The sequence below is a fragment of the Apis cerana genome, linkage group LG1, assembly GCF_029169275.1.
Source record: "Apis cerana isolate GH-2021 linkage group LG1, AcerK_1.0, whole genome shotgun sequence".
NCBI lineage: Eukaryota > Metazoa > Arthropoda > Insecta > Hymenoptera > Apidae > Apis > Apis cerana.
In genome coordinates this window covers 18,909,737-18,922,500 of record NC_083852.1, presented here as the reverse complement: position 1 = coordinate 18,922,500, position 12,764 = coordinate 18,909,737, and positions in this window count along the sequence as shown.

Here is a 12,764-nt window from a genome sequence, read left to right as displayed (position 1 = left end):
TTGAATACCTTTTAATCAAGTCGAATTTTCTCATTCTCTCGTTAAAATTTACAAACTTCTTCAGCTTCTTCGATCATTCTATAAAATTATCGTTAGTTTTAGTATTCGTTTTAGCATTCGATAAAAATCCTTAGATTCGAATCTCGAGGGCAAGACTCCTGTTCTTTCTTCCGTCCCATAGCGTAGCGTGTAGTATATCACGAGAGACATCAATTATGTAGAGCATTAAAAAAGAACAAGAAATGTGCAAATATCATGGAGAATTTTCGACCCGATCCGAATATCGATCGCATACACTTGAAAAATCTTTGGATTCTCGACGAAAGCCCGTGAACTTTTCTTCTTCGTTTAAATTCGGATAAAATCGGATCGATTTTCGAAAAGAGATGGAAATAGCCAACGAAATGAAAAGGATAATCCAAAATGTCTGGCCAATTGGTCGATATCGATTTGATAGAAGATTAATAGAAATGGTTCCGAGAAATATGATCGATCAACGAGTCTCTTGATCAAGAGATTCTCTTTTAATCCTCTTGATTAAAAATACGCATTTCTTCGAGAGATCCAACCGGTGAATAATTAATTTAGAAACTACGATTTCGAATGTACGTAAGAATGCACAAAAACTATTTTGTAACATTACGATGGGAATCGAAGGATGTTCATATATATTGTTCACCGGAAATGATCTCACGATATGAAATACGTCGCTGTCAGTTTGAACAACGCACAATATTGTCCTTATTCGACAGCTTGTCGATCGAAAATTCATGGGTGCGTTGATCCAGAGAATTCTTTGTCTCTCATTATCGTCGTCGTCGTCGTCGTCGCCGTCGTCTTTTCTCGTCATTGATTATTATCGTGATTCGCGTGGTTCATTATCATCATGATAACCGCATTCGAGATACTCGGTGATCGCTTGTCGATCGTTATCATGTTCGAACGATTATCGATGGTTTGTCGATCGCGTATCAAATACCAAATCGTGTGAGAAGATCGAGTCGACGATTTCCTTTTTTCACGTCTCACTACAGTGCAAAGATCTAGGATGGGACGATCCAGGGAGCTTCAACTTGAAAAAGGAAAAACTTTGAAAAAAAAGAAATCGATCGTGAATAGAAAGTAAAAAATTTCCTACTCGAAATATTGCGAAATTTCTTAAAAGAAATTGGATTAATTGTCGATTGCAGGAAATTTCGACCGATAGGACGTGGCATCATAATCGTGGTTCTTAATCGATCGCGAGTGATCGAGATGGATTTACAGAGATCGTTTAGCATGCACGTGGTTGTTCCAGCCGGCCGGCTATGATATTAATACGGATATTAATACGAAACGAGGTAGAGAGAGATCGTCGTTGCACAGGGCGCGCGATTAAGCAGCAGAAACAGACCCAAGAGCGAAGCGAGCAAAAAAGCTGAACAAAATAAAGGGTAATAAACAATTCTCTTCCAATTTGTACCGAAGCGATTAAATACCGCAGAGACTGAGATTTTAGGCGAAGTTAATTAGCTCCGAAATGATCGTGGCTGCGATCGATGATACTCTCCTGAAGACTTCCAGGGAAACTAGATACCCCCAAAATCGCAAAAAAAAAAAAGAAAAAAAGAAAAAAAAGAGAGAGAGAGAGAAGATAACAAAAACCAAACGTCGTTTTTCTCGTGGATTTAGGAGAGAAGAACAAGAGCGTTTAGAAACTAGCTGTTTAGAGATTAATATCGTGAACCCCCTGCGATTAGGATAAATCGATCGAGCCTTTCGCTGCCACTGAGCTTCCCGTCCGCGTGTCGATCTCTCGATCGACGATTAAGGAGAGATTGCTCGATTGACAAACGATTCATCGAATCAGAAGAACGACGAAGAATGTAATGTAAGAGGGAATAAAGGGGGATGCTCGGTGGCGCGAGGCGCGATGAGGCCGGAACGAGAATAGGCTCCCGACTTTTTGAATCGTTTTTTCTTTTCTAGGAAAAGCAGCAAGTGACAATTCGCGAATTTTCGAACGAACTTTTTTCTAGCGGACTGACGTGATGCTTGGGGTGGCGGAAGGGGTGAACGAAATTGAGGGAAATTCAAGGAGCAGAGAGAGAGAGAGAGAGAGAGAAAGAGAAAATATCGACGAAAACATCGCTTATTTTACTCGGGCCAAGAAAATTATGAATTAGAAGATAAAAAGAAAAAAAGAAAAACTATAGACACTTTTTTCGTCTCGATCCCCCTCCCGTCGCTCGACGAAGCGACTTTTTTCTCGTTTAAACAACGTGCCGGGCTTTCGAGCTTCGATCGTCTCGTCAGCTTCGCGGCTCACTCGTCGAGCGTCCAGTACACCCCCTTTTCGTAGTCGTCAAATCATTACCGCATAACCCTTCCCTCCTCCTCTCTCCCTACCGCCTTGTGGTTTTTTTTCTTTTTACGCCCTCGTTAACGGAATCGACGTTCGTCTCACGAAGCTCGCCCCACCTCCTTTCTCACTTTGTCGATGATCCCGACCTCTTCGTTTCCCCTTGTTTTCTTCACCCCCCCGTTTTGTTCCGCTTCGATTGTTTCTGCAAGTTCTCAGAAAGCTGGATATTTCTTTGATCGAGAAAGGCGGTGTACTCGACCCTGGGCCGGGATATAAAACCAAAGAAAAAAAGATATATATATATATAGATAGATAGAGAGAGAGAAAGAGAGAGTGTGTGTGTGTGTGTGTGTGTTTGTTTAAGATAGAGAGAAAGAGAGAATAAGAGAGGATGCAAGCGCGAGAGAGTGTGTGCATGAGAAAGGAAAGGGAGAAAGAGTGTGAAGAGGCGCCGTATATATATCGGGGGAGGATGAAATTATTTTTACGCGTTCTCGAGCACATCGTTCGATGGATGCGCTACGTGAACGTCGAAAAGTCGTAAATAAACTGGGAAAAGTCGCTGAAATAAACGGGGAAAAAGAGTAGAGAATGAAAGAGTGGAGAGAGAGAAATTGTTGCGAGAACAAAAAAAGCAGCTCTAGCTCATAGTAGGCCTAACTAAACGAAATAAAGCGAACAAACAGAGAGAGAGAGAGAGAGAGAGAGAGAGAGAGAGAGAGAGAGAGAGAGAGAGAGATGAGAAGTATTTATATACTTTAACTAACTAATTAAAAAAAAAAGGGCGAAAAAGGGAGAGAATGAGATCGATGAGAGATAGAGGGAGGAAGAGAGAGAGAGAAAAGAGAGAGTCGATCGGTAAATTAAAAGGAGAACGAAAGAGACTGATTGCGTGAAAGAGATTTCGAGAGAAAGGAGATGTAAGAAAGAGAGAGAGAAAGAGAGAGAGAGCGAGAAAGAGAGAGAGAAATTAAGAAAAAAGATAGAAAATATTAAAAAAAAAAAAAAAGTCCTCGAGAAATTATCTCGAGGCGAGTCACTCGCGGATCAACAAAAAAAGCCGATGAACTACTCTTTAACAAAAGAAGAAAAAAAAGAAAAAAAGAAAAAAAAATAAGAAGAATGAAGTAGGAGAAAAAAAGTTGGGGGTGTAAATACAGAAGGCTAGAAAAAAAAAATGCCGAAAGTGAGAGAGGAGTATAAGAGAGAAAGATAAAAATGGCTAACGAAAGAGGAGGAGTTGAGATGGGATAGTGGGGGAAGAAAGAGATAATCTATAATCTTCTGTACATGTTTTGATTATTCTAATTATTAATTATCGTAACTTATAATAACTATTAATTAATTAAATTAATTGATATCTATGGAACTGTATTTAAACGACAAAAAAAAAGTGGTAGCTAGTTTGTCAATGGGTGTATAAATATTTAATTACGATAACTCTATAGTGATACTAAAAAAAATGAACAACAAAACAAAACAACAACAAAACAATTACCACAGAACAACAAACAAACAAACAAATGAAAATCCAGGAAAATGTGCGCGTGCGGAAAAAAAGAAAAAAGGGACAAAAGGGATGATCGAATCAGATCGAATGCGATTTATGAATGATAATGAGAGAAAGGGGAAAGGATGGATGGATGAGGAAAAAAAAAAGAAAAAAAATACGTGACTAAAATACACAATTAAAAAAAACACGCATACACATACACACAAGCATCAAGATGATATACAGTATATGTAATTAATTCAAACTTTAAACGAGGAAGGATAAAGCGAAGCGAAATGAAAACATAATTAAATAAACCGTAAAAATTGAAGGGAAAAAAGGGGAAGAGACGTAAATGGATTGAAAACCGAGCGCGGTTATTATTATTAGGGATAATCGGATTAATTTTCTGGGTTGGTTAAGCTCAGGATCGGCTCAGTGTTAAAAAAAAAAAAAATAAATAAATAATAATAATACAAAAAAAAAGAAAGAAACGAACTGTTGCAACGGGTGTCCCGGAAATTTTGGTTGACATTTTTTCCGGACACGCGCAAAGTGAGTTTCACGGTGCTTCGTGGGGGCTTCTTCCGTTTCGTTTCCGTTTTGTCTCCTTGCACACTTTCTTCTTCTTCTAGTGGTCGACGCGTAAACGAGATGTTCTTCGAAAAGCTACCGCCGCTTTTCGCATTTTTTAACAAAATACACAAAGTTCGCACGGTCATATATATGTATATATATATACGAATATGAGATGGATCACAGAATGGTGTTATCTAGGTGTGTGTTCAATCATCTGTGTTTCGTGAACAGATACAAACCCTTTTTTTCGAAAGGTTTACCCTGACGAACGAAATAAGTTGTTTGGTCGTGTTCTTCCGTTCCCTTTTCTTCGTCAGCTTGCTTTCTCGAAAAATACTTGCTTCGGAAGAGGATTCAAAAAAAATAAAATAAATTGAATAATTAAATAAATCGAGTCCCTTGGACTTTCCCAAAAGAGTAAATGAAATTTACTTAAAAGAATGTTTCGATGGATCATTCTGTTTGTCATTTCTGTCGTATTACACTTGATCGTTTCTTCTTTGTTGTTTACGAAAAATTGTGTCACGGTATTGAGGAAAAACGATTTGGTCGATTATAGATGGAAACTGGTCGAGTCTCGTGATCCATGTGTGTTTAAATAATTTATATTTTGCCGGAGATATAAAATATCTTGGTTGAACAGGGGGGAGATAGAACAATTCCTTTTCACGTATATTTCAGTGCGTTTAAATGTAAATCGAGAGACGGAAAGACTGTCGGTAAATCAATTGCTCATATCGGAAACGCGATATATAAATTATTTAAAAAATAGTGGCAACGAGAGAGAAGATAATCGTCGTCGTACGAGCTCTGTACAGAATCAAAGATCTTAAATGCACGTTACTCCGGAACGGGTCAACCCTCTTGATCGCGTCTTGGATCCCGCCAGTATTATACGCCTCTCAATACATCCTCCATCCGAAATAAGAAATCAGCGTTAAGATATCGTACAAAAAAAAAAAAAGAAAAATATATCACGCGATTATAATTCGTTAAGTGAATAATAATAAAGATAAATTCAGCATAAGAGAAATAAAATAGAAAATTAATATTTTCGCGTGCTGGATCAATATCTAAAAATTAATCGAATCTCTTATCGACACACAACTCTGTACGTGGATAGAATTTTAAAAGAAAAAAAAAAAAAAAAACGAAAAAAAAACGGAAAAAAAAAAAGAAAAAAAAACCAGACGACAATCAAAGGTTTGATCTTTGACCGCGTATCATAATCGATCGCGTGTTTCCGCGAGGGCATCGATCATCGCACAAGAGCGCACATTGTGAAAAATAGCGAGTGGAAGCGTGTAATAAGGATGGTTCAACGCGAACAGAGGACGCGAAATTAGTGGTAAAGTTTAAGGCAGCTTTTAGTTTCGAAAGGTAGAGGGGGAGAAGACGATTTTTAAAACAGAGGGAGGTGCTTATTAGATCTCGAGATGATCTCTTAATATCGAAGATACATTCCATCCGAGTACGAGGGCTCTGGCGCGGGATAAAAGACTTCCTTTTCTCGTCTACGACATTCCAAGCTCGTTTTTTTCTACTTTTCGTATTTCCTCGCTATTCTTTTCTCTTTCCTATTCTTTCTTTTTTTTTTTTCTCTCTTTTTTCATTTCTCTTTAATATAATTTTAATATTAATAGCTTCAAAGTCGAGACTGAACGTTCGATTTATTCGGTGAATGATTTTTAGAGAAAAAAATCAGAAGGTGATTGGTCGGTGATTTATCGATTTATCCACGTAGACGAGGATCGTCGAATTTTTGCCCATTCCATGATGGCAAAGACCCTCGAGGTACAAAATTCGCGATTAATAATCGTACGTAATTATATTTAGACGCGGTTTCTAAAACGATCGATCTCGAACAGACGCGTTCCCGTAAGTTAAACCGCCAAAAAGACATTTATCCTTTTTCTATCGAAAGGACAGGGATTTCTATAGGGAATTGAATGAAAGTTTATTCATCGACAGTATTAAAATAAGGGGAATTTTTCGCGGAGAGACGAAATATTCAAATGAGCAACACACTTGTAGAATTATTTTCAAAAACTTGACACCAATTAATAATCGTTGATAATCGTACTTTAAAAATTACTTCTTTGAAGTATGATAAATAATCTTCGTTTTTTTTATTAATTTAAAAAGAAATCAAAAAAAAAATTAATTATTAAATTTTGTTTAATTTTTACTACATAAGTATCTTTTTTTTTTTTTTAGAAAAATCTTATTTGCATAAACTATGTGGAATTGCGTTTTGGAATGGTGTTTAGTTTCGAGAAATGATTCTACGTGTGATCGATAATTACCAGTGTAGATGATCCTCGACGCATTCGAGGGAATCGACTTTCTACACTCGTAGTTGTCGCAATGATTCCGTATTAACTATTATAATACCAGATTTTACCATTATGATATTATAACGTTGTATGTATAAGTGTTCATGAAAAAAAAAAAAAATTATTATCACCCAGGATAAACGCAGTGCAATACATTCATCGTTCTCAGTGACTTTTTTCAAAGGCGTGTGTGGAATACATCCATTGAGCAAAAAACAATGCAAAAAAAAAATAAAAATAAAAAATAAAAAAAAAACAAAACGAAACGAACGAACGAACGAACGAAAAATTTATAAAAAAAAGAAAAAAGAAGACAAAAAGCTGCGAGCCTCCTTTCTTTCATTTCACGCGAAATTAGACGCGATTCGGATTAATGAAAAAAAGAGAAAAAAAAAAAAAAGATCGAAGAGAACGGTGCTCGAGATCGAGAAAATTTCGCGATGCAAAAATAACAAATTAGATTAAAAGCAACTACAAGATAATACGTTGACCATATTAAGAGACAGTAAGTTTTGATGGTCTGTTCATAAGGACAAAAATATTAAGAAAAAAAAAAAATATTTTAAAAAAGGAAAAAAAAAAACGCGAAAACACTCGTTGATTTTCAAAGGGATCACGATCGAACGTGAAATCTGTCCGACTGTTACGAATTGTCTTTATAATAAAACGTTTACAGCTTTAATGGGAAACAACCGTAGACGTAAGTGAACGGAGGGCACTAATCTAACAAGAAACAAAAAGCAGAATCGAAAAGAAGAAAAAAAAACGTGATTAAAAATAACACAAAAAAAAACATAATAAATAATATAAAAGAAAACGAAATAAAAAGAGAGAGAGAGAGAGAGAGAGCGAGAGCGAGAAAGAGAGTGAAAGAGAGAGTGTGTGAGAGAGAGAGAGAAAGAATGAGAGAGAAAGAAGAAGGACGAACGAAAAACGCAAGGGAAGCTATTCGTCACCCTCGAATTTTTCTGTCTCGAAATAAATACCGTTGTCTTTTGATTGTCGTTTTAATGGACAAAAAACCATAAACTATGATGAATGATTTTGTAACTTAAGGAAATATAAGTTGCTCTTAAATCTGACACGGACATGACTTCTTTCACCCGCAATTTTCTCGATGACACGCTTACGTTACTTAGTATGAGCCTTCTCGTTTCATCCACGTCTCTGTTCGCAATTCTGTTCCTTTTTTTTTTTTCTTCTTTTTTCTTTTAAATCGAATGATCAAGACGAAAAACAAACACTTTCCTTTTTTTCGACGATCGAGAAAAGAGATATGATCCATTCGATTTCTCTTGTATTTCGTTCGACACGTGTTTAATACGGTGCAATCTGATATCATGATGTAAATTTGTAATGTGATACGCGATGTAATGCTGATTAAAATAGACAAGCAGATCGGGAACTATCGGAACCAATTTTGATAGATATCGGTGGTGGTTTATCACTAAAAGAAACATCGATAAACATTGATTCCGTTGAATGTTACATTTTTCATTCCAGAATATTTACATTATTATACAATTTTTCGTTCGAAAATAATTCGAGAATTTTTCCAACGATTGTATTAGGATCAGTTGTCGATTCAAACTTCATTAATATTTTAATTAGATTAATTAATTAAATTCCGATTTATCCGAGTATGTTTCTCTCAGTGTCCGACCCCCACCGATGTTGCTTTATATAATTAGATTTTGTCTGAAAACGAGTTCAGTATTGGTGTGTTTTAGCACCAATGGAACCAAAGGAATGACAGGAAAGCTTGAAGGATTATGAGGGAATGAAACGGCGTTCTTTTCAGAACAAAGCTTATGTTCTGGTGTTCTTCTCTATCATTCATAACTTTCTTCGTGATTCTCATTCTTCGTGATAAAAATTAAACATATGTCGCTATAAAAGAAAAAAAAAAAAAAAGAGAAACAAACAGAGAGCTTCGTTGAACAATGCCTAGCTATCATCGTCGAAATTAATAATTGTTGAACGAACCGAGAGGAAAGTCTGATGGAAGTGCGTACATCTGTTTAATCAGATCGAGACGGAATTAAAGATTGAAGAGATATGAGAGATAGGAAAAGAGAATGAAGATGAAGTTGTCGGGAAAGTATGGAAGAAAAAAAAAAGGAGCAAAAAAAAGAAATAATAATAATAATAATAATAATAATAATAATAATAATAATAATAAAAACATGAATTATAATAGAGTAATGTATTTTATGACGGGTTTTAATAGCGGTATTAATACGATATTAATAGCGATATTTAGCCGTAACTGATAATAAAGACACTATTTGAATGTGAAATTATTAGACGATAATGAGACACAGGATGTAACACAGTGGTATAAACTGTAAATGGTAAACTACTATAAGGTTAACGATTAGGCATTAAATCGTCGAAATGGGAAAGAAAATGGACGAGAACAAGTAAGATATTAAAATAATGATGGGAAGAAAAAAAACGAATATTGAAACAATGAAAATCTAAGGACTTTTTTTACCAAAGAATTTTTTCACAATGAGATTTCAATACACGCGTGCACGCGTTTTCCTTCACTTGTTTCTGTTCTATTATATACGTACAATGGGATTAAATCACTTGAGCGAGAATTTCGATCGATTTGAATACGAAATTTAATCCTTATGCCAATAAAATAACTTTAGCATCGCATACACTATTAGAAAGGAAAAGGGAAGAACATTTATAATAAACCCCGTAAACTTCGATGCAATTAAGGTACTATATCGTAATCTCTAATTTTCTCTATAATATAAAAAGTCAAATCATCGAGGAGTTTGTTAGCAAGGGATTAAACTTCGATGATTCTCGCCAAAGTTTTTGATGCTTCCAGTAAATATGGAACGATTCCACAATAAAATACTGTCGAATTTACGGGAACGTTCTCCGCTAAAGAACAAATTTAAATGTAAATCATCGTTAAATGTAATATCATCGAACATTCCGCAAGATGGACTGCATGAAATCATACGTGATAATGATTTACGAACGTATATAGGATATATGTATAGCGATTAAATGTCGCCAGAGATGGAATTATAAGAAAAAAAAAAAAAAAAAAAAGGGAATACCAAAAATTCGTACGCTTTACATCTAGCGGTGAACGCGAGAATCGTGATAGATCGATTATCGATGGGACGATTTACAATTTAAAAAAAAATATATAGCGATTATTTATTATTAAACAAATGTTTAGGGTGGGATGGAGGGGTCGAGGGAAATCTGTGGGTGTAGACAAAGTAAGACTGATTTGTGAAAGGATTGATTGCTTGATTCGAGTATCGTTTTTCGATCGGTCGATAGTTTATGAACATGGAAATATCATTATTTATGTTAAATTACAAATTATTCGTAAGATTAAACACAGAAATAGGAAATTTTCTGCTTGAGAATTAATATAGATGAAATTTAAGAGAGATTAATACATTACTATAATCTGAAAAAATCTAAACTGAATCCTGTTTATACTAGGATCGATCGAACAATCTTCGAATCAAGTTGACGAATAGAAAAACTTCTAAGAAGTGAAAAATCTTTTTACTAAGAACTTCATTCCATGTCTAATATTACATGGGCTTGTACTATTTTCCAATCGAATGGCTCTCAATTGAGTTGCTGAGTGAATAGAAAACAGAAAATTTTCTAAAAGAAAAGAGTTCCTTTTCTTCTTTTCAAGGAGAAAAGAGAAAATATAAAATCTTTTTTTGCAGAGATGCTATTTTCTCTGCTAGGAAGTTTGGCCTGCGTCTGATCACGCACGGACTATAACTACTGTCGGTCGTGCACAGGCCTAACGTTCACGCATCGACCAAGCATCGGAACACTGAGCTTCTTCCTCTTTCTAATTACCTCGTTAATTGCTAGACACTTGATTATCCACTTCGATAATTCTACGTTAGCGAGCAAGTTACGCTTGTTTTACGTTAGAAAATCGAAATAACCTTTATATGTATATCGTTGATCATTTCGATCGCGAATGACACGAACATTCATGTTCATTGTTAAATAACGACTGGTGCTTTGATCGCAGCATATCGAGACTAGAATCGAGAAGGCAATTGGGGGGGAGGGGGGAAATCAAAAGGAATCAAAGGGTTTCTTTTCGAACTTTCACGTGGGTGACAGTCGTAGAGAATATTTTCTTTCGTAACGTTCGATCTTTATAACAAAGAGCATCTATGATCATCACCGGACTCCTGATGAAATTATTTCACCAAGAATCAATTTCGCAGGGTGTCATCACCGCGAAGGATACCGTGTAATCACTGTTACCATCGATCCATCGTATATCGATACATCGACACGTTTTTGAATTCAATGTTCGATATGTCGATCTAACGATTGATCGATCTTGTTGGAAACGTTGCGCCAGCAAATCATTTAACCTCTTAAAGAGTAGAATCTTCAATTAACTAAGCGCTCTCGAATAATAAAATGGACGATTTGTTTGTCGAGTGTTTCGCGGGATATATACTTTCTTCGTATACCTTTCTAATAGGGCCGAGCATGGTTTTATTTAAAGTTCGTCTAGGTGCGAAACGTTGAATAAATCTAAACCTATATAAGTATAATCTGTATTTATTAATTATCGTCATTTATCATATTACTGTGTACTTATCGCATGATTATTACTTACATGTATTATTTATACAACTACAGGTAGAAATTCCCATTGAAGTATTATGTGGAGGTTAGATATATCTATATATACATTATATTACATTATATTATATTATATTACATTATATTATATTGTATTTACATTATATTATATTATACACATATATTTCTCACGTGGAAATTTTTCAAGCATCTCAATAACACCGCGACGGCTATTGTTGTGCAATAAGTATATATGGGCGTGCTTTTTAAGAGGTTAATCGGGATACCGATTTAATATTACGTAGTACAGAGCAAAAAAGCTTCCTCTACATATACATATACACATACGTACACACATACATACATACATACATACATACACACATATGCATACGCGAGTCCGTCTATAAAATAGTTTCAAGTTTCAAAACCTCGAATTACAATTAAAATTAGTAATTAATATTATGATAATTTGTGACATTGTGACATCTATTATTATCTAGATATATTCGTTTAAATGTTTATGCGTATATTTAAAAATCAAGTATTGCGTAAGTAGTTTGATTGTATGTATGTACTTTTCTATTTAATTCTATGTTGTATCTACATAATATTGATCTTTTCATTGCGTACGTGTAATCATGATTTATCAAATGCAAATTCGAGGTTTATTTGATCTAAAAAAAGAAAAAAAAAAATGTAACCGGCCAAGCGAAGCAAATTAAAACACACTTCCTTCATCGATGAAGACATACGTATACGTATCTTACGTGCGGATGATCCGCATAAGGGAACAGAATTCATTTTTCGAGGAAACAACGATGGGATGTTCGTTCCTAATGGGTTCCGTCGAGCATTCTTCGTCGTCGCCTCACGAAATCACTTTAGGGCAACGAACTAGAAATGTGTTGAATATTTACACGAATTTACAAGAATCTTACTAATGTACTTTTTCTATATCATACGCGAGACAGAAATTACAGATATGCGCGTGTAGGCGCATATCGCAATACATACATGTACACACACACACATATGTTACAAGGCATACAAATTTAATAACATACTCTTATATCTTTAACATCTAATAAAATGGAGGAACGAAGGAAAGATTATATTGGATGTGTACTACAAATCCGCGTACAATCAAAGCACACAAATACATGATTACATGCACCCACACGTACAAGAAAAGAAGACCATTCACGCACACTGTGGCACATAACAGACACAAATATGACTTAAAGGAAAAAAAAGAAAAAAAAAAAAAAAAACAAACAGACAGCAACATTTTCGAAAACACGTGCGCGCCATCACAATTGTTGATATAAATTGCGATCCATGATTATTACTATTTACGATATAATTATTATCTTGCATTGTCTAGTCATACGTT